General features: G+C 39.8%; 1 protein-coding gene across 3 annotated transcripts in view; it reads right to left on the reverse strand.

The window, feature by feature from the left end:
- palm1a (paralemmin 1a) overlaps positions 1 to 23,062 on the reverse strand; it is a 61,490-nt gene extending 38,428 nt beyond the window's left edge. For all 3 annotated transcript variants that reach the window (XM_036586023.1, XM_036586022.1, XM_036586024.1), the window contains exon 1: positions 22,708 to 23,062. The gene's annotated coding sequence lies outside the window, so the exon portion shown is untranslated. The remainder of the gene's footprint in view (positions 1 to 22,707) is intronic.
- Positions 23,063 to 23,858: the final 796 nt, after the last annotated feature.

Consider the following 23,858-nt stretch of genomic DNA (forward strand, 5'->3'; position numbering starts at 1 on the left):
GATACATTTACATGTACTCAGCCTCATAAAAAGGCACTGATATTAACATCTGATACCAGCTGGTACTATGCGACATAAGTCAACTGTACACTGTCACACTGATGAACAAATGACTCAAGCTATTTTAGCCCATTTTAAACCCACAATCACAACCACTTCCCCAATATGGGTGGACACATGTAGACTATCAAAACAGAGGTGAAAAAGTCAACAATTGCTACCAAAGTCTGTCTATGCTTTAGTTTTACTCTGTTTGACTGAATGGAAGTATAAACATTAAGACCATACTGTCCTACCATGTATATCCCCTTCTTTTAGCTGTTTAGCTGCTGTAGCTCAGTTTCTCTGCGTGTTTACGCAGTACTCAGGCATGTTATTTTGAGTGAAACAGCTTTATTTGAAATTGTCAGTAGACAGAGATGTCTGAAGAGGCTGCGCTTCACATAGGATGAAACGACTGCTTCTCTACAGTGTGAGTCGCTAAAGAACAATATTTCTAAAATCGCACAATGTATGTCTGACTACAGCTCAACCAGCCAAAAAGACTTAAACAACATGAAACGTGAGCTCCTTGGATGCATCAGCCTCAGATATGATTACTGCTGTCAATGTGCAGCAGAGACTGTTGTTGCAAGAGGCCGACGAGGAGCAAGGATCAAAACTATGAAAGATACTTTACTTACAGCTGTAGAGGTGCTTTTCTCTCTTCTGTACAGCAACAGCACTCGATCAAAGGTAATTAATGTAGCATAGCTAGCTAATGCATGTTATTTAACCACTTAAGATCAAAGGATTATTAAATACTAAGGTTTGTTATTCAGTAACTACAGGGACTTCAACAGGTGAGCTATTCTTAGGTTATAGAAGTGTTCAATAAAACTTAGATTTGAACAATTTAATGTAAAGCTAGATTTTACGATTTACATGTTAAGGTACATTGCACTCCTTTACACCAACAACTACTTCATTCAAAGCATGTAATTCAGTATGGTACTGGGCTTGGCGAGTACTGAAAAACATGTACTCATCACATAATGATGCCACCATTTTGATTGGCTGTTTCATGAAATTTGTTCCATTAAGTTGAGACACTTGCAGCTGTTGTGGCTGGGTTAGCCAGCTAATGCTAACAGATGCTTAACCGGCTGCCTGCTAACACACACACACAACTGTAATTTATTACAGTATTATATATTATAACTAGAATATAAGTCATACAGAATATTGTATGATGTTTGAAAAGTGGAAAAATCAAAGATGATAAAAATGTTGCAAATATGTAAATCACAGCTCACAGCTGACTTTACAGTGAGATCGATAGTGTATAAAAAAATACGAGCTGCTAATTTGAGTAAATGAATGTGTTGCATGCAACTTTGTTTTTGATCTATTTTGTGTTATTATCAGTTTGCAGAGAAATTATTTTGTTAGCAACTCACAACATATAACTAGGTGCATGAAAGTTTTAACCATGTAACGCCAGCCTCACACTCGAACTGTCATATATGGCCTTCAGACTTTGCTGGAATTTGGCAATTATAAGCCGTTTATGCATCAGTGTTATTGCAGTGCTGAGAATCATCCACCACCCAAATAGTACCTGCTCTGTGAGGGTCCATGGGGGTCCTGACCACTGAAGAACAGCGTAATGATAATTATGCCTGATCGATGTATATATATATATATATATATATATGATATATTATATATATATATACATTATCTGCATTTATTTGGGTCATACTAGTATAGCAGTGATGACAAAGTCATGCCTTGAGAAGAATTTCATCCAGTATATCAGATGAACCCGTATCACCCACTACTACTACCTCCTCCATGGCAATCTATACAGTACACTGCTCCCTGTATTTTACAGCAGAGGAGGCACATTTCATTCAGCACAGGGATGTGGCGTTGAACTGCACTGCAGCACTGCTGGACCGTTTACTATTTCTTGGTTGTAATTTCAGCCTCATGTGCAACAAATGTCAAAAAGATTTACAGTCTCAGTAATTGTGTCCTCTTATACAGCCCAGCTGTGAATGTTTACACTGTATGAGTCTTCTACAATATATTATGCTTCATGATGTTTAACTCTGAATAGCATCACAGCTACATCCAAATCACTTCCAGCTGAATGTAGAAGCATAAAAAGACACAATCCAGTAGAGAGAGACGAAAAACACCGATCTAGACAAAAGGTAACATGAATGACTTATGGGAGTTGTATCACAACATTTTTGGCTGAGTAAGCAACTCTGCAGGCGCTCTGGAGGACATCGCAATTTTCCTTACAGCATTTGAGCAATTCTCATTTTACTCTGGCTACAACAGAAACAAGGGCTTGCAACACTGCATGACCCAACATACAGTCAAGTAGGCCCTGTTTCTGGTGTTGGATATCAACAGCAACTAGCGAACCTTTCACACCAACATCAGCTCCCTGAAAGAAGGTCCTCCTCCTACAGTTAGTGGTAGTCCACAATGGAGGTCTGCACGAGACTAGTCCTGCTACCGCCCACTCCTGCAGGATTTCGTCCTGCTACCGCCCACTCCTGCAGGATTTCATCCTGCTCCCGCAGAAAAACAGAATCTTTTGTCCCGCTCCTGCCTGTTATTTTTGGTGTTGTGCTGGGCAAAGCTGTGGATGTCAGACTGAAGGCTCCACTGTCTCTGTAAGCAACGACAATTTGCATGTTTTTCACTTGATCAGTTGCTTCGCAACTCTTTAGAAAGATTTCATTCATTTTATCTGTTTTACTGTTCTCATTATATATTTCACCTAAATTATTTAGTGATCTTTCTACTTTATTTAGGCTATTCATTCATTTCCAGGGATTTCTCCTTATGCGTGGTTCCCCGCCCACTCCCGCACACAACACTGAAAATTAGTCCTGTGCCGCAAGATATTGTGGTGGGTCTCTCGGGTCCCACAGGAATCCCATGGGAGTGGACACCTCTAGTCCACAACCAGGCTCTGCAACTCAAAGTTTGATATTTTAATATTTTTTAATGTAAAACAGTTTAATATTGCAACATATTCCTGTTTTTTAAAATTCACTATATGACCAAAAGTATGTGGACGCTTCTCCTAATTGTTGAGTTCAGGTGTTTCAGCCACACCCGCTGCTAACAAGTGTGCTCCTAAGTGGAAGCGTCTAGGAGCAACAACAGCTCAGACATGAAGCAGCAGACCATGCAAACCCGCAGTGGAGTCGCCAAGTGCTGAAGCATGTAGAGTGTAAAAATCGACTATCCTCTGCTGCATCACTACAGAGTTCCAAACTGCCTCTGGAAGCAACATCAGCACAAAAACTGTGCATTGAGAGGTTCACATGGCCGAGCGGCTACACACAAGCCTAAGATCGCTATGCACAATGCCAAGTGTCAGCTGGAGTGGTGTGAAGCATGCCACCACTGTGGAGTGATAAATCTGGCACTACATGGCAGTATGGAAAGCTTTCCCAGAAGCCTTTCCATGCACTTTTGGTCATATAGTATAGTATCAATACACACAGGCACATACACATAACCACTGTCTGTAGAACTCTGTGTGAAAGGGTCTTGGTATTCATTCCCTCCTCTGGCACAAAGGGAAACTGTCCCACATACACTGAACATGTAAAATCCCATGGTATTAACTTGTTTATCGTCCCAGCCCTAAAAATAGTTTGCTTCACAATTCTGTTCTGCTCGAATAAAAAAGACTTAAAACTTCATGTGATAAAACAGAGTTTGCTTTCTGGGCAACAGCTTGCAGTCAGAAGTTAAGAACTGCAATATATGTCACATTGCAATACCAAGCATATCACAAATTTTGACGTACAACAGCAAATTGTAACGCGACTTGTATCATAATATTGTATCGTGAGGCCCGTAGTTGCCTGAAGCAACATTAAAACAGCTGATGTCAGTAATTTTCTGCTTAGCATACCAAACGTTTATTCCAAAAAACGTAGACTACATGACAAAAAACCTACGCCTGATCTATGGAAGCCGAGTGACCCTTCACATGCGTACAAAACATGAATCTGCGCCATGATCTCTCAGTAGGTTGAATAGGCTTTCTGCTTGTGCTCAAAGCTACAAAACAATGCCTTTGTGGGTGGACCATGTGGTTGGACCAGATATATTAATAAAAGGGAAAACACCAAAATAAGCAGGACAGGGAATCTCCAGGATCAGGACTGGGAATCACTGCATTAGAGGAGGCAGAACAAAATTGATCCCAGACCAGGATTCTGACACCCTGCTGCTCTAACAACAACAGATGCGCACACCACCCTCCCATTTCTCTGTAAGGGGGCGCCGTACGTTTCCTAAAAGGACTCCAGACAGGCTGTCTGAGCCTCTGGACTCCAGCCTCACTCGGAGGGACGGAAGGTCAGATCGTTTGAAAGATGAGGAGGTTCACCACGAGGGAGAAGAGGAATGCATGGATTCTGCCCCTGCCCTGCCCTGCTCCCCGACACCCTGCAGACCGCCATGTGTTTCCCATCCAATGCCCCCCTCCACATGCTCCCAGCACCACTCTACATATAACACACACCACTTGTACAAACAGGAGACAGGCGTGAATGAGTGTGGAGAAGAATAAAGCACTACGACGCTATTCTCGGTATGCTGCTGCATCCAAATCAGTGTCCTGTCTTTATCTAACACACCGTACACATACAGTCGTACAGTCTCAGTGCGCCTGGCTGAATGACATGTTCTGTTGACTTTCACACTGAAAATCAACAAAACATGTTACTGGACCAGGGTGGGGCTGAAAGATTAATCATTTTTATATCAAAATCGCAATTTGACAGTTCAATTTTCAAATCGAAGGGGCTGCAATGTTAATGATAGCCTTTATTATTAACAATATTGTTGTAAGCTTTAAGTGGGGAAATTTAACATGATTACACGAAGCTTGTGAATTGACTATAGATGAGTTAGACCAGTCAAAAGCAATTAAACACTTTAAACAACCACAACTAACCAGCTTTAACTGCCAGCATTCAAATTCAATATTCTGGTCCTCTTGGCCAAAATAACAAGCTTGTACCTTAATTTATAGAAATTAATTATTAATTATAACTTAAATCACGGTCACAATATTGGGCAGAAAAATCGCTGATTAGACATTTTCCCCAAAATTGTTCAGCTCTAGACCAGGGGCGCCAAACTTTTGCACACAGCTGTAATAACACATTTGACACAATCATCATATTACACCGTTTTTTTCATATATGGAGTATAAGAACCCAAATAGCAGCATATGTCGGTCCACTGGCTTGATAAGGTCAGTACCTGGCTGGCTGTCAAAGCCACTGCTGGTCCATGCTCTGGCCACCCAGATTATTCTCCTGCATATAAGGTCTATCTCACTCTAAATCTTATATCATTATCAAGTATTATAAACAACTGAGAGAAAAATTACAGACTAGGCCTAATATAAAATGATTTTGTTGAAAATGTTGTTGCTGACCCTGTGCTAAATTAAAACTATTTCCAAAACTAATTTGCAAAGGATAACAAAGGAAAGACATGAAGGAAAAATAAGTAAATTGGAATGTGAGTGGAAGATAAGCAATGAAAATTAGCATTGTGTCTAGTACTCTGCTCAACCACGAGCTGGTCGCACGGGAAACGCTGAGCAAAAAGCCAGTGGGCTGCCAGCTTTGCCATAAGCAGGCTTAGAGTGGCCTGCTATCCTCTTGTTATCTGTAAATATCATATCTATACATCTATATCATCTATATCAACAAATCTAAATATCTATATCATAATAAGCCTTCCAAGAGGAGTTAACCATTTAAAAAACACATTTTTAGTGCAAGATCTCTTAAAATAGTGTAAACATATAGGGTAACATTAGATGCTAATGGGTGGAGTGGCACAGAAATTAATTGAAAGCAATTTTCACATGAGGGGCCCGTTCATTTTTTTGTACTGGGGTCCATAAGATCCCAGTAACGCCACTGAGTATCACTATTGGTATCAGAATACTGCATCTAAAATGACCTGTACTGGATAGAAAAGAAAATCAGACGATCAGGCACCCTTAGCACCAGCCTCAGCGCTCACGGTCCTCAGCGCTTGCCCTATCTGACTGTAATCAGGTGCTAACGATCAGCGTCACGCTAAGCTGCGCCTGGCTGATGCAGAACACACACAGGCTGGCTGGCTCAGGCGCGCTCACTCAGCACATTTCACTCCCGGGATGACACGACAGGATGCAGTACAAAACACCGCAGAGCTCGGCCGGCCAGCTCAATAATGCACACAGCTGCCACAGCAAAAACAGCAGCCCTTACAAAAACGAGCCCACTCAGGACCCCAACAGCAAACAGGGGACACAGCACAGCTCTTTTTCTGCAGCGACGCGTTGAGGGTTAGTGGGTCAGAGCCGTCGCACTGAATATTACGTAATGTCACATCGTCCACTGGTGCAGTCAGCATCTTGGCTACATTCTGCTCTTCTGAGAGACAGTCAGCTGCAGACTAGGACTCATTCAGGAAATGAAGATCATATGTCTCGGAGCGTCCGAACGCTAATTCCCCGCCTGTCACAGCTTATTAGCTACAACTAGCAGAAACAATGGTAGGGTCTCAGGGCTAGTCTGGTCATCAGGCACAGGGAGGTCACTCCGGCACCACAATACACACTTCATGAAACAAGCTTGCTTGACAAACTGTAATGTTTCATGTTGACTGCATGTTTTATCCAAATGTTTATTAGGGCTGAGCAATATAGCATTATAGCACAGAATACTGCCTTTCAGTATTAGCGATATTTTAACAATACATTTGATAGATAAGGAATATGCTCATGATATAATGCCCATTAAATCCTGATTTTTCTGTTGTGTTTACCTTTTTAAATTCTGTTTTCTGCATATTACTTGTCAGTTCAAACTTCATAAGTCTTAAATAAATATTAAATTTTTTAACATTTGTAACACTGAAGACATTCCCTTTTATGCTGAAGAGGAAAAAACAGAACAGTCCAATTAAAACAAGCTATGCCAGGTTTGTAAGACATTCATTTATAGAGTAGCAGTACTCAGAAAGTAAGGGTTTATTACCTTTATTAATGCTAACTTATTCATTTCACTAGCTTAAAGTTGCACTATGTAATTTTTTTGTTAAAATTGAAAGAAGTAGCATTACTGAGCCAGGAAAAACACACTAAAATATGGTGTCTATGCACTGCTGCGAGTTGCCCTGTAAAACCTGAAATAATAATGTAAGAGTTAGATGTGTCTGGTCAGATTTCACAGACACAACGGACCACATTGTACATCTTTATGTATTAACGACACAAACACACTCATAAACAAGGTCCAGGTCAACAACTGGGTCTCAAAATCAAAAACAACATTAAACTGATGAAGATATGATGACAATAGTGGATGATTCACATCCACCTTTGAGTCTTTGAGTACTCTTTCAACGAGCTCGCAATCATAAGATTCATCCGCTCAAGCAGGGGTCTAAAACACATTTGACATTATAAAATGTTCTTCTGCAATTAAAATGTTGCATGCAATTACATTTTCACCACAGAGGTCTCCAAATCCCCAAATGTTACTTGGTGCAGCTTTAAATATCATCTGATACAGTGGGGCTGTGATACATTTGTTAAATATCATCATAAAGAAATGTACCCATATCACCCAGCCCTTACATATATTTAGACCAGGGCTACCCTCCAACATGGCTATGGGGCAATTTATATATATATATATATATATATAATATATATATATATATATAATATATATATATATATAATCTTTTGCACCTAAGCCTTCCACAAACATTGCAGTTTGGCCATCCAAGGCAAAAAGTTAGGCCTATAGGGTGACTTCTGACAGACACTGTTTAACATTATAAAGAAATAATGCATATATGAAACTGACAACTACATATAAGTTGTATAGTTGTATAAGCTGTAAGCCCACAGGCGCTCGAGAGCACAGTTAACTGTTCAAGGTGTCAGTATTCAAATACTGAAATCAGTATTTGGTTTACATTTTATTACGAGAAAATAAAAGAAATATACAGGCTAACAGTTCAATGAAAGGCTGATTTTATGTCTTCTGTTTTAACAGGACTATAATATGTCAGTTTTGCTTGTATTTGATTAAAGCCCTGTTTGAGCTGCATTTAGTAATGTGTAGATTAGCAGTAGATTAGTAACGTGTAAATTATATGACTGCCAAATTGTATAGGATATACCAATATCATTGTGTGGATGTTTACCCTGAGTATTATACGAAAAAAAAAAAGTGGCGCTGGACGAGGTAGGAGACTCCTAGTGTATGGGAGAAATTATATACACCAAATTGCAAAGAATTTCAGTAGTTTTCCCATAGGACTAAATATTTCTTTTTTAAGATTGTCTCTAGAAATAAAGCAGATCTCAATATTATATTAATGACGGATCACTGATTTCTGAATTGTTTCTCCTAAACCCCCCTTAGGAGAAAAGAAGAGACTAACATAAGCATTTCACTGTGAGAAGTTCTGGTGACGAAGGAGAAAAGCATGAGTTCTCCTTCAGCACTAACAGATGAAGATGAGATCTTACACTTTTCTTATGGAGACTGGGGCGAGACGAGTCAGACACTAAAGAGTTAAGCCGCGTGTGTGTGACAATATTTTGATCAAAGTGAGAAAATCTGAGTTTAATTTCTCAGGAGCCAAATTTCAGAAACAGGACAAAATGGCTAAAGTCTCACTCTGATTTCAAACTGGACTTAACTGTGTCTAGGAGAAGTACCTGAGATCAAGAGGAGATCTCATTTAGAATATTTCTTTCCTCTGAACTTGAGAATTAAGGAATTGGGTGAAATCAAGCTTCATTTTAGCTGTTAGCATATGGTAATATTTTAGCTGTTAGCCTTTGCTAATATAAAAACACAAGTGCCTTAACATGATGGGTTATCGAGGACATGCCTGAGAAAGCAGTAATAGTGTAGTTTTGTTGCTAACTAGGCTACATTAGCTACTCTAGCTGATGTTTGCTGGGACCAGGAACAGTAAAAAAGGTATTTCTTTAACAAACTAACAAATTAGCACAGCCACTGAGGAGAAAATACCTCATGTAGAAGGAGATCTCCTCATTAGCATCTAACACTGTACCAGTTAGCCCATGGGATTAGCTCATTAGCTTATGTGAAGGGGCTCCTCTATTCCTCTGTGAGCTGCTAAATCTTTGTGCTACTGAATTTTGTTAGCTTGCTAACACCACAGCCTGAAAAAAGAAAGCTTACAGTCGCATGTTCTTTGGCCAAAGTCTGTGTTTTAGTCGTCAAAGACAATACACAAGAAGATTATAAGAGGTAACAGTGCTTCTCATTTCTTGGATAAGGCTGTCTATGAAATATGTCGTGTCTTAGAAAGAATCTCAGCTGTGTTCCAGAGGAAAAGTCTACAGTCACTGACAGACGCACAAACCATGTCGCTGTTCTACATCATACTTTCAGTCTGCACGTGCAAATTCAGCTCAGCATTCAGATGCTAACTCCCCACCTGCCACATGCTCAACTAGCACAAACAACAGGGTCTCAGGGCTAGTCTGGCCATCAGGTCCCTACTGTGCCACAGTACATTGTTCAAGTACACTTTGCGTAAAGCGATTCCCATTCGTAATAAATGTACATCAAGATTTGAAAGCATATTAAAAGTGTGCAAATGGAAAATACCGTCTACCTGCAGTACAGCCACAGCATTAAGTGTTAACCATCAATCCTAAATGTCAGACAAGACTCAAACATCAAACACAGCACTGTGTTTTACTTAAACAAGGCTTTAGGCTTTATAGAATAAAAGACGCAGCTTAAGATAACATGACAGTGACGTAATGTAGTATGTACTTACTTAGATCTACCACATATTATTAGCCCAAGTTAACAAACATATAGTTGCTGTTTAAAGTAAAACATGCGCCTCCATTTTTGTCAATTCTGATACATCATTTAAACACAGCAATGTCCATTGAAAGGTTTATGATGAATGGATTAGAAAAACCCACAAATCATTTAGAATAGAACCTCTTTATATTAACTTACATTGAAAGCTAAGAACAATTTTGCTTTCTCCTGTAAAGTTGCTATTTTGGAGATACATTTTTTTTCTTTGGACAGTGATGGTTTATGGCCTGACCGTGGCTAGCCTGAAGTTCATATTCACAGTTTAAACAACAACCAACATAAAGTTGTTAGCTCGCAACTTTTAATTTTTTTTGTTATGGGACTAATGACATAGGCTAACCGTTAGCTAACAAACACATTTGTAGGCTACAGCTTAAGGCTACACTCAACAGAAGAAACATGATGTTAAAAGACTCAGTTTTAGCCTAGCTTAGCACTGTGACGTGTGGCTAAATATTCTAGTTGCGACTGTGCTGTAAACTACATTTAGAATGGTTTCATCTCTGTTGTATCCCTTTACACAACGGCTCTGCCACTATCAGTTAAAATGAAGTGGAGTTGTGTGTTATGTTTTTGTGTGTAAACACTTAAAAGGTTAATCATTAACATCTCTGGCAGGCGTTACAATGGCAAACAACGGTGAAACAAAGACAGTTAGCCAAACACATGTTCATTTGTTTGGCTGCGGTTGATATTCAGGTGAAGAGGCTGAACCAGAGCTGGTTTATGAGGAGCCTGGCCGCTTCTTATTTCCCTTGTTAAATCAAAAAACATGACTGAAAAACAGCAGAGGGCATCCGTGACCAAGTCCTCAATAAATGGGGGTTAAAAGAGCTTAACGGCTAAAAATTTAAAATAGTTTCTATCTAATCCCCTGTCCAGAATTTTCCTTTCATTTTAGGAAGTAGAAGGATCTACTTCACTAAAAAAGTAAAGAAAACTTACCTGTATGTTTGCTTGTTTCTACAGCAGCAGGATGCTAGCATTACTGCTACTGAGTTCTGATTGGCGGGCAAGCAGAGCAGCTCATTAGCTGTTAACTCTCACTGTTGGTCATAGGACGTACATGAGGCGCCTTTTTAAACTCAAGTTTAAAAGCTCTCAGAAATATAACAGTGGTGTTAAAATGTTTTATGCTGTTCTGTGTTCAGGAAATGATTGTATTCTTTTATCTTAAAAATGTTTAAGCATTTATAAACTATGATTTTACTCAAATGCTTCATGTTAACTCATTCATTTTGGACTCGCTCGGGAGCGCCCTCTAGCGTTTGAGAAACCTGGAAGACATTACAGAGTGGTAATTCACCTCTCTACAAGTTCTCTGGATGAACATCCTCTGTCACTTGTTTAGCTGCCACAGACCTACAAACTGAGACAGCAGGCTAGCTAACAGTTTAGCTGATTCCTATAAGATGTGAAGAGTGATAAATCTGTATTAATCTAGTATAAAAATTAACTCATAAAATCCTCAATCTTGAACGAGATTCATGTTTGCCATTTCAAGGTTATTTCACTTGCACCACTACGTTAGCAATGTAACATGAACTCGGCTAACCATTCAGTCAACCAGCTAAACTGACCATGAAAACACGTCGCTGCTATCTAGGTCAGCAAAAATCCTGTCTCCTTATCTGACATAACAGCTCATCTCCCTCACAGCATATTTAGGCTATCCATCATAAAAGGGGACTAAACTATTTATTACAAAAATGAAATATGGAATATTTTGATTTGAAAAAGTTAATGGCTTAATTATGAAATTTTTAAGGGTAGTATTCGAAACAAGTATTTAAGTACAAAATCTACAGAGAAAACTATAGTAGATCTGTCCAAAGGAGCCACACATTAAGGAGATAATCAACAGGAAGGCCACATTTACAGCAAATGACCAAAAGTCGGCTGATTTATCTTGCCAAAACATACAGCACATTCCTAACATGTAACCAATACGAATAATGTATGCAAACCCTCCTATGCAGCCTTTTATACTGGACACATGCAGCATGAAGTTTAGTTTCACTTGACACTATAGAAGCATGTCAAAAATAGTGGGGCATGATGATTGGTTGGTTGGTTGGGCATTGCCCCACTAAGAGCGGTCCTGATGCCAGGCCTGATCTACAGTTATCTCAGTAGTTTTAGCTCTTATCTTGACTCCGAAGGAACAATGCTGGCATGGGGCCGATTTTGACCAAGTTCACATAAAACCACCATAACAGAACAGTTCTATTTATTAGTCTGTCAAATTTTGCTGAGCACTCAGATAAAAAGTCTCACAGACGGAAGAAATTAAAACTTAAAAATTTAGAAAAACAAATCAAAATGCTGAAATCTGCTTATGAGAAATTAACTGTCACCACACCAGAGCTCTTTATGTTTGTTCACAGTGATTACAGCTTCTGCTACTTCAACTTTAGCAGGAGAAAACAGCTAATTCACGAAAATCCCTTCACAAACATAGTGGGTAAACATGTCCTGGGGTCATGGAGAAACATATGTAACCAAAGAGAACATTATTCTCAAGTGCTTTTAAGGTTTTAAACCACATTTTTTAAATTAATAGCATCTTCCATCAATTAAGCTTCTATCAATGCTCTGTGTTCTCCGTGTCAAAAACAGCCCCTGGAAAAGCAGGAATTCATGGCATTTCTTTTGCCTTTAGAAATCATTTCAGACACGCAAGTGAGCTAAAACAGATGTTTTTCCACTCAACTGAGAAGCACTTCTCGCTGGCCCGCCAACCTGAACACTGCCTTCTCACTTCTTTCTTGCTTTTCACAGTAAGTTAATTTCATGCCTTTCAGCAGATTTCTACAAGACGCTGCTTTGAGCACGGATAAGGAAGAGTGTGGAGAGTGCTGGAGGAAGAAGTGACAAACATGTGACAAAAAGAGGCTCTGAAAAGCCTGTGATGCTTACTGTTCTATGAGGCCTTGCCAAATTTGTCATCATGCCTATTTGGCATTAATATGTTAAAAAGTCAATTTCATGGAATTGGCCATGGAATAAATCATGGAATTTGAAATGAAAAAGTTTGATGCAGCACAGGAACACTGTTAAAGTGCCACTCACCCTCCAACTCACGAGGTATAAGGTCATATGCCAAATACAGTCATAATATTACACATTTGATTGATTTTCTAACTGATAATAAATACATAATATAAATACAACATATATAAATCCTCTACAAGGAACAAACTTACATAAATATGGCATTTTTCTGAAAAGTTTAGTGTGGAGCACCCAAATATTTGAATACAACTATATATGGAAGTTAAGCTACAAAAAATACCCCATTGTGAATTCACTGTTCTTGGTTACATCACAAAAAAATACATCTACCAGCAGGTTAGCCCTCATCATTCCTGTTGACGTTATAATGGGTGTTTCACTACAGCCAATCAGAAGAGTTACATGTATAGTAGTTCTAAAGGCACAGTAACAAAAAAGGCTCAAATCTAAAGGATAAAAAATTGTCTGCTTTAGTACATAAACTTCATAAGTAGACCTCAGTAAAAAATGAAATACAAAAAAGTAGGTTATGGTCCCTTTAATATGACCCATATACAGCCAGTGTTAATGGCCCAAAAAGACTTAAAAGAGGAGGGGAAATCACAGCACGAAAGGACAGCCCTGCATGTTTTCGCTCTCATGTTTTACAAGCACCCAAAACTGTAGCAGCTCTTAAAACAGCCCCATTAACAGCAACAATGCTGCACGTACATGAACCACCACCCAGCTAATTCCTTTAGTATGTAACGTCTTCAGGTTGCACTTGAATGTGTCAACTATATTAAAACAGGCTGAGCAAAACTGAAGTCTCAGTATCACAACACTACTGCTTATCTAGGTTGAGCTGAGTGTAGATAAGCTGCAATATGTCAGTGGCATTTACTATAATGGAGCAGCACCTTGTAATGTACCAGTCTGTGGGTAAATCTTAATTTGAGAGACTGGGTATAAAACAGTGAGGACAAAGTTCTTCTTAATGTACGCTCTCGTTACTTGCTTGTCTCTTATTTGATCGCTTAACTATTAGCTCCCAGCCAAAAAAGGAAGGCGGTAATTGAATTTAATTAGTAGCATTTAGTATTCAAGACTCATGGTGACTTCTAGTACATCTATTTTTAAACGCTGTTAGCAGTCGCACATATTTTATTTAAATGGCCCACTTGATGGAAAAAAATAGGGATGCATCAGTACCAATACTGGTGTCAGGCCCAATACCATAATGATGTGCTGGCACTAGTAAAAAAACACACCAATACCAACATCCAATACCACCTAACGCCATGTGACGTAGGCCGAGTGTATGCTACCGATCTAATGAAAAAATGACAAGAGTCTGCTCATACAGAGAAGTGTTGCTGATGCCGTGGCAGTTGGACACAAAGTCACTGGTCACTTTGAACATGCTGTCTTGATAAATTCCTGCCAGGACTACACTGTGTGATTTTAGCCCATTTTTAAACACATACAATCACAATCAAAACCACCTCCCCAGTACGTGTGAACAAATGTAGGCTAACAAAACGGAGGTGAAAAAAGTCCAAATTTGCTACCAAAGTCCATCTAGGCCAACTTTACTCTGTTTAACTGAACAGAATTGCAAGATTCTATTCTATACAAGATTTCTAATATCGCACATTGTATGTCTTGATTTAGAAGACATTCAACTACAGCTAAACCAGCCAAAAAATGTAAAGAACAAGATGCAAAACTCAACAAGGGAACTCTTTGGACGCATTAGCCTCAGATGTGATTCCTGCTGTCACTGTGCCACAGAGAGTGTTGGTGAAAGAGACAGATGAGGATCAAAACTATGAAAAATACTTTACTTACAGCTGTAAAGAAGCGCTTTTCTGATGTGGGAAAAACCTGCTCTTCTCTACTGCAACAGTACTTGATCCATGGTAAAAAATGTAGCATAGCTCGCTAATGCATTTCATTTCAAATCAGCTAGAATTTAATGACTAAATTGGCAAGGTACATTTTACTTTTTTCCAACAAGTACTTAATTCTAAGTAGGTTACTTATTATGGTTTTGGTATGGGCGAGTACTAAAACATGTATCTCTGCTCGTTTTAGGTCTTAAAAGTAGTATCGCTGCATCCCTAGAAAAACAAAATTTTCTACTTACCCTTGCTGTAGTCAGTCACATAAGAAATGTTTAGAGTAATTTTGCTTCTATAGTTTAGTGCTGGGGCTACAACGCTAACATTGCTAACAAACACTCGACTATACACCCAATTTTTTCTGTAATTACATCTCCAAAACTTCTCTCAAAGCACATCCAGGACATTTTTAAGGTCACACAGTTGCAGATGTGCTTTTAGGCCCAGTATGATTTCCTGTGAACTATAAAAATGCTCAAAACTTTACCATGTAGTTCAACACTGCGGTCAGCCATTTTAAACAACAAGGATGTTGTGCCAAATTCTGACTCTCTCACAGATTCTGACTCCCCTTCATGTGCTCACACATCATATAAGCATACGAAGCCCCGATTACATTCATGATTTTTATTGTTTCTTTTTTTAAACGTATATTTTCAGTCAGCTTTTAGCACAGCACACAAAAGTTGTTTAAAATGGCTGACTGCAGCACTCAGCTAACTCATAGCAACTCATACTGTGCCCTAAACAAAGACATGGATGCTCCCTGGATGTGCTTTGAATAGGTTAAAAGGACGGATGTATTTACAGAAAAGATTTGGGTGACTTGACTTTTAGTGTTTGTTAGCAACATTAGCCTTGTAACTTCAGCAAAAAAAGTAAAAATAAGCAGCAAAATTTGGACTCCAAAAATGTCTTGGCTGATCAACTACATCAGAGTGGCAACTGCAAAAACAGTCTGCTTTGAATTCGGCATGGTTGTGATGTCACAAGAACATAATACTAGTAGTCTTTGAGGCAAAGCAAGAAAAACAGCCTGTTTAATCCTAAGGGATAAAGAGAGGTTAGAAAATAAATAAAACGAAAGTACACAAACCCACAAAAGTGGACTTTAGTGTTAAAACAATAGAATATGGGCCTTTAAAGTATTAGAGAATAACAATGTGTGTGACCAGCAAACGTTATCAAAAGGCTTGTAGTAAAATCAATCAGTCAGGGTCACTTAGTGGACGCGTCGAACAGGATGAACTTGCGTTCCTTTGGTTCCAACAACTGGATCAACATGTGCTCACACCTGTCAGCCCCAGAGGCTGCAGTGGAGAAAGATGAGGTTAAAAGGAAGTGAATGAACTTAGGCAAACCCAGCATGCAGGCAGCTGCATTCGGTCAGTGGTTAAATAGACTACTTGGTTGCATGTTCAGCAAATACTATGGTGAACTTGATGCTCTGGGTGAAGTTAAACTGTTTGGTCATCATGATTTCAATATCATTTAGATGCCGCGCCTGTGTTTCTCTCCACTCCACAGCCCAGCAGCGCAGTACAATGAGCCAAGCGCCATCAGTCTAATGAGCCGTCCCCTAATAATGTCATCCACAAATTAACAGAATAAATCTTACTCAGATGTCAGCACTCTATTATTATTAGAATTAGGTTTTAAAGGGGAATTCCACTTATTTTTCAACACTGGCATAATCAGCATAATTCATAATTAATAGGTAAATAAAGTCATTCAGAGAATTTGATGTGAAACGTTCTGTTCTACAGAAAGTCTTACGTCTAAAAGATGTGTAAAAGCTCCCTCACAGAAAGTTGTCACATTGAATGGTTATGAATACACTGCCTGATGACTGAGACATTGTTTTATTATAGTTTTGAGATAAGATTATTAAAATCCATTCATGGTGTACATTTAAGGCGTCCCAGTCCCCAAAGATTTACAACCATTTGACCATCATTACAAATAAAAACGTAGAAGACACATAGAGGTTAACTGGTCATTTTGGATTGTAAATAAAATGGCTATATTTATGTTGAAGACATCACAACCCCTGGTTCCTGTCACAACCAGGGTAAAGAAATCTGAGCTGGTAAATTTCTCTAAAATGGAGCATCTAATATCAAATCACTTTGAATGACTTTATATCTCAATGACTGAATAGTTGAATTGAAAAATCAGTGGAATGCCCCTTTAAGAAGAAGGGGCCTGTGGTCATATCACATGAGATGCATACTGGGCCTTTACCACTATGTAAAGTAGCTAATGCCTCATATGACTGTCAGCATGCTTGCCTGGAGTCTGCAAAGAAATACTATTAAGTTCAACGAGTATCTTTCATTGGTGATTGTCCATACACAGAATACACAGTGCCCAATTTAAAGAGCCCGTATCTTTCTTTTTTCTTCTATTTTGTTCCCCCCCTCCTGAGGTCCACTTATGAGGTCTGTGTGGTTTTCTGTACCAAAAAGTGCCATAATTCATTTCTACATGACTGTTTTCCAACCTTCCTTCCAAATTCCCTTAATTTATCCTTTAGAATTATTAAACAATCTGTTTTTGTTACTGTGCCTTTAAGACTGATACATGTAAATGTCCTCTATTCTGCTTGGCTTCCATGCATTGCGCCTCATTCAAAAACAGCCTGGGCTGAAACACTCCTTATAACCTCAGTGTGAAAGGGTGGGGCTAAACTACTGTAAGCTGAACAGGTGGATGTATGTAAATGTGTTGGATTTTGTGACATCACTAAAACAATAAATTCAAACTGGGTTGATTTTGCATCTTTGCTCCATTAATGGCCTGTACAGATCGGGATGCTTTGAAATTTACACAATGTTTATGCACTACTTCACACTCTTATTTTAAAAAAAAGTCAAGAAAATTAGGCTCTTTATGATCTGGACCCTTTAATGTTCATGTTTTGCACTGTTCAATGTAACATAACCACCGCTGACTACTCTTCACTGCCAATGCATTGCAGCAAAGCCCTGGGGCATCAAGTAATAGACCTTCCACCCACTGATTTACACGCCTGTTGAAGACACATATGCCTGCAGGCTCAACACTGCACAGTGACCTTGGTCCAGGCATATAAATGGAACCAGTAGTCCAATAGAGTCATAGTCCTCCTTTACATTAGAATGATGGACCATGGAAACCCATTCAGCCTCTGAGAGAGGTGAACTGTGGCTGCTAGTATGAGATATGAAACCAGAGGCAGCACTAACACAGGCCATCCACCACCAGTGCCAAACAATGGTGTACAGTATTACTGTCAGATGATGCCCAGTTTTATTTTTGGCAAGTTTTATAAGACAAACAACAAGCAAAGACATTAACATTCGTTTATTTGGCTTTATTCAAAGCTCAAAGTTAGTGGACTATATGAACGCACTGCTATGGAACACATAGACTGGAGGGTAGCCTAATACATTCATGTACCAGCAAAATGAAAATAAAACAGCTAAAATTAAAATAAATAATGAATGGCTGATCATGTGTTATAAGCAAATATTAGCCAATTGTCTACCCTAATCAACACATATAGCATTGAAAATCCATAACTTACACCTCAGACAAAGTTAGTAACCCTTTTTTATCTACATATGGAGTACAGTAGAAAAGACAGAAAGCACCATTCATTGATGTAATTTCCAGTCAAAACGGCCATAAAGTTATTCATTTTTCAGTGAAAGGAATAAAGCCAAAACACTTTTAACAGAAAATTACATAGAAGCCTCAAGAAGTCAACAATAATATCGACATTTTCAGCACTTAGTGTGGCCTTTATTACAGCTTCCATTCTTTTCAGGAGATAGTTTTCAACAAAAAATCGGCAGGAAAAGTTCAGTCTTATAATCTGGTTGCACTTTTGGCTTCTTACAATCCAAGGTATTACAAACTATGAGGTCTGGACTCTATTTCCTTTTCTCAGTATGGGCTTCTTGACAGCTGCACATCCTTCCAGACTCACAGTGTTGAGTTGTCTTCTCACAGTGGAAGGATGGACAGAAACATCTGTGGCTTTTTTCAGATGTGAAGCAAGAGTGGAGCTTGATTTTCATTTGATGGTGGTCTGCCAGGTCTTGCACAGTCGTTAGGAGTCCCATTTTCTCTATATTGTGTAATAATTTTGAACCCTAGTTTTGGAAGCTCCTGACTTGTTTTCTCACTTATTTGACTTTCTCCCTGTAAGTGGATTACCAAATATCTAATGTTCTCAGAATGGCCGTTCTTACTGGTCTTGACGTTTGCATAGCACTATGTCACCAGCTTCTCTGAGGACCACCCGATTGTGTCAGAACAAGCTGCAACATGAGCATATAGGTCACCATAAGATTCAAGAGTTTTGTTTTTTTGACCTGCTTTTTTGGAGTGTCCACATTTCTGATGCAAATGTGCCTCAGTGCAAACAATCCTATATAAAGAGCGCACTGAACATTTTTGTCCAGCTTTTCAGTTAAGTGACCATTCAAGGGGTTTGTCACAACACTGTTCACTGAAGCGGAAGAACGCTGGCAGTTTCTATGGAGACCTCTCCCACAAATCACATCCAAAGAATAAGTCATACAATATGAGGATAACACAAACAACTCACTTGACCTTCCTGCAAACGGTCAATGACAATAAAGCGCATTATGAGAACACTACAGTGTTTTAAGCCATTAGCTTCCACTCAATATATCATTAAGAGCCATATATAGTATACCATGCTTTGCTTCAACCCAATGTACTTGTTTAGCCTAAAGAAAGAAAAAGCCCTTATCTGGGAAGGTCTTAAGTGTTTGATGTGGTGCAGATCACTCACAGGTAAAAGCAAGCAGGCAAGAAGATATCTCCATGTTTCAATGCACAATCTAGCTATGACCACCAGCCCAGATGTGACAGCACTAGTTCTTTTGGGAAGTATGCAAGGCTTTCAACTACCTGATGAGGGCTGACTGGCTGACATTACAATCTGATTTATGATTTGCCTTATTGAAAATCATTCACAATGATTTCGCAAAGGTGTCTTTAAAGTGTATTTCCCCCAGGAGGACAGTATGCAGTAAGAGTTCAATGACCCAGTCTACATGGGTCCCCAGCGAGACTACAGAAAGGCTGCAGCAGCAGACAAAACTACCCCAATGCGCTAGACCTCAGAGAGGCTCGGAGGGAGGCTAAAACCACCTCAGCCCAGTAGTCACTCCAGGAATCCCAACCAAAGGCCCTGCCCATATCGGATAGCACATGCCTCTCCATTAGTGATAGGAATACTCACGACTCTGGCCGACATCCACAGAAGCCATAAGTGACTGCCATGAAGACTCCAATAGATAAGAAAAGGTGTGCGAAATGCAGATTTCACTTCCAAGATTTCAAAACGAGCTCACATTTTGGCTTAGGAGTAGGCCTATACAGTGCATTGTGGTGATGGACATGGAATGTGTTTAGGTTTCTGACCAGCCAAGTACTTCAGAAGCATAGATCCCTTACTGCAAATGATACATGATACGTGACCATTTGCTCTGGTTTGTTCGGTAAACAACCAAATCCCTTGTGTTAGAGAGACTCTCCAGCCAAAACTGAAAAATGTTACATTGCCACATCTGTTGAAAATATGCCCAATCGCTTTTTTACAGCTGTGCTACAGTAGTCTCTAAAGTGAGATTTCTTGGTCTAAAGAATATGAAACCCCCTTCTTATGATACGTCTTGAAGGTGGATGTAAATTTTTAAAGATAACAAGTGCTCTAGGGTGGATACTTGGGGGGCAGGCTATTTGAAATTGTGGCTTAATTATTCCTTTAACAAAGAGAAAACATTGACAACCAGTTGAGGTTAGTGCTACATCTACACTAATGCTGGCTAGCACCACTAGATCACCACTAGAGCCTCTAGATCAGTGGCTAACAGTCAGATTAGTGAATCATGAATTCTGTCAAACCAACAAAGCTGAGGGACTACTACAGAATACTACATAACATAATAAAGTACTATGAACTGCTAGATTTAGGGCCAAACCATCCTTTACAAAACTCCAACAGTGGTCACAGAAGTTCAGCTGAACACAACTGAAAGTGAATTCAATCTACATTGGGAGGGATATTTAACCCAAATTTCTTAAATATCTTCTTAACAGTCTAAACTTCTTCCCAACAATATCTCACACCATGAAACTATGCCACTAAGATCTACAGCGCCAGTGAGATCTGAGGCTAAAAGCCAGTACAGTAAAAGTGGACTGGTAAAACTAAGCTATAGGGTGGATTCCTGCTGTGGAAAGACAACCACGTGGAGCGTTTCTTCCCTCAGCAATGAAAGCAAAGATGATGATGATGATGATGATGATGATGATAAAGGACCAGTTAACATTCTAGAGATCTTGTCTTTCTCTCATCAGCCCCAGCCATGTTGGAGCTGCTCCTTGGCTGTCAGCAGTAAGGCCCACCTTCACACATGCACTGCCCGCAAACGCTTAACACCTGGCAGCCTACACACAAAAGATGGTTCTTCAGTAAAGAAACTGGTTCTATACAGAACTACAAACACTTTAAGAACCCTTTGCATGTTTAAAGCATTCTTTGCATGGTGAAATGGTTCCCTCAGATAGATGGAGACGTGCTGTAGACAGTTCTGTATAGAACCTTTTTGAAAATGGTTCTATATAGCACGAAAAAGGGTTCTTCTCATGTTACAAGTTTAACATCGTAACAATAGAAGAACCCTTTTGGTGCTATATAGAACCCTTTTCATTAAGGTTCCATCTACAGCACATTCTGAAGAACCCTTTTACCATGCAAAGAACCCTTTAATCCTGCAAAGGGTTCTTTGAGTGTTCCAGGTTCTATATAGAACCATTTTCTTTACTAGACTATCCTTGAAGAACCATTATTTTTAAGAGTGTACGTTACATGTTAAAGCAGAGACCATTTTTAGACCACACACTTTAAAAAGATGGCTCTTCGAGGGTTCTTTAGCAAATTAAATAGTTCTATTTAGAACCATGAGTTGCATATGGAACCATTTCATGCTTCAGTGGTTCTCTGCATGGTGAAATGGTTCTCCAGATTGATGGAGAATGTGCTGTATATGGTTCTACATAGCACCATTTTCAAAAGGGTTCTAGGTAGAAGCATATACGACACATTCTCCATCAATCAACAATTTCACCATGCAAAGAAGCTTTTAAGCATGGAAATGGTTCTATTTTGAACACATGGACCATTGCTTTTATTGAAGAACCATCTTTTTTAAGTGTGTAGGACCATTGCCCACCCAGAGCAGGTCCTAAACTAGTATAAAAGGGTTCAGAAATGGTAGAAAACAACATGGAAATCCCGGAGTGGGTGAATAATGAGGCATTTCGAAAGGGAAAGTAGCTTAAAGTTCATGGCTGCAGGCCTGTAGTTTCAACACAGCTGCATGGATCACATGAACCCCTGTCATTGCTGCCATTACTGCCCCTCTGAATGCTTTTCCTTTCCCTCTCTCCATCCATCACAAATAATCTTGAGTAGAGGACTAGACTAAATTCAAAATCACGCCAGACACAACAAATTGAACCCAAAGCTTTGATTATCCCGGTGTTTTTCAACAGCAAAAAGGCTGAAGAGGAACGGAGCATCGCTTAAACACGCAGCTGAATAGCTCAGATGAGGCGAGGCTGAAGTTGGTTGCCTATTCGCCAGCTTCTTGTTCGAATTTCCCGTTCCACCTTAAATGGTGCAGCAGTTATAATGTAACTGCTGCACCATTTAAGGTGGAACGGGAAATTCGAACGAGAAGCTAACTTCAGCTTCGTATGGATGAGAGGATTCATCCTGCAGGTGTGGCACTAGAATGCAGCTCTCCCCAAAAAGAAGGGTCCGTCTCAACCCAGGAAATAAAACCACACGGACTTACTCTGCAGTGTCCAGATTCTCCCCAGCTGCTGCCCAAGGGTAAAATGGCTTAAGTGGCTCGTGTGTGTTGTTTTCTCCCCTGTGGTGTGGCTTATCAAACGTGCAGCACCATCAGCGTGGGGCTCGGTGTCCTCTGGGCGATCACACTCCACAAGCCGGATCGGGACAGAGCCGCGGTGACTGAGCGCAGCTCCAGAAGCGCAGTCCTCCTCCTCCTCCGCCTCGGTTCCTCATGGACAGTGGGTCGTGTCCCTTTTGTCCAGCACCCGGTCGTTTCGGGGTGTGTGCGTGTGTGGACTTCAGTGTTGATGTATGGGGAGTGTGTTTTCATCCGCCCTGCAGGTGATGAAAGGCGAGCTTTAGACGCCCCCTCATGGAGGTGGTGGGGTGGGCGTTTTTGGGGGAAAATGAAAGGCTGATGAGCTTTGCGTAGATTTTGCGTAGAAGCCGCTGCTCAAAAAAATGAAAAAATGAGATATTTGGTTAAATGTGATTTATTCTCCCGTAATTCTTGCCTCAACCGGTTTTGACTGTGTTCCCCAATTTGCTACCATCCAGATTTATTTATTTATTTATTTATTTATTTATTTAACACTGCAGCCTCTGTTCGTAACAACAGGAATATTATGTGGATAATTTCTCCACCTAGTGGCAACTTTGTGTAAGTGCACCTGTGCCATAAGGGAGGGTCCTGCTTTGTTAATGCTATTTTTCACTGTCATAGAAAGAATGTGCTTTTCCCTTTTTCTGCCTTTCCTTTCCCTTTTCTGGGAAGGCTTTACACTAAATGTTGTGAGGATTTGATTGCTTTCAGCCACAAGAGCATTAGTGAGGTCAGGTAGGTACTGATGTTGAATGATTAGCTTTGGATCACAAATGCCACTCCAACTCATCCCAAAGGTGTCGGATGGAGCTCAATCTCTCCAGAGAACGCAGATCCACAGCTCCACGGGCTGATGCTGGGGGGTGTTATGCCCCTCTGGCTGACGCTGGCTAGGCATGGTGACCTTAAGGCCCATGTGCAACTGCTGTGTCCAGTAGCTGAATTCACCAGTTAGAACAGGTGTATGGATACCTTTGGACATCTGATGTAATTATAATAGTTTATTAAACGATATATAAATATAGTACCGCTGCATGGTTGAAATCTCT

The sequence above is a fragment of the Colossoma macropomum genome, unplaced genomic scaffold (genome assembly GCF_904425465.1).
Source record: "Colossoma macropomum unplaced genomic scaffold, Colossoma_macropomum, whole genome shotgun sequence".
NCBI classification, from domain to species: domain Eukaryota; kingdom Metazoa; phylum Chordata; class Actinopteri; order Characiformes; family Serrasalmidae; genus Colossoma; species Colossoma macropomum.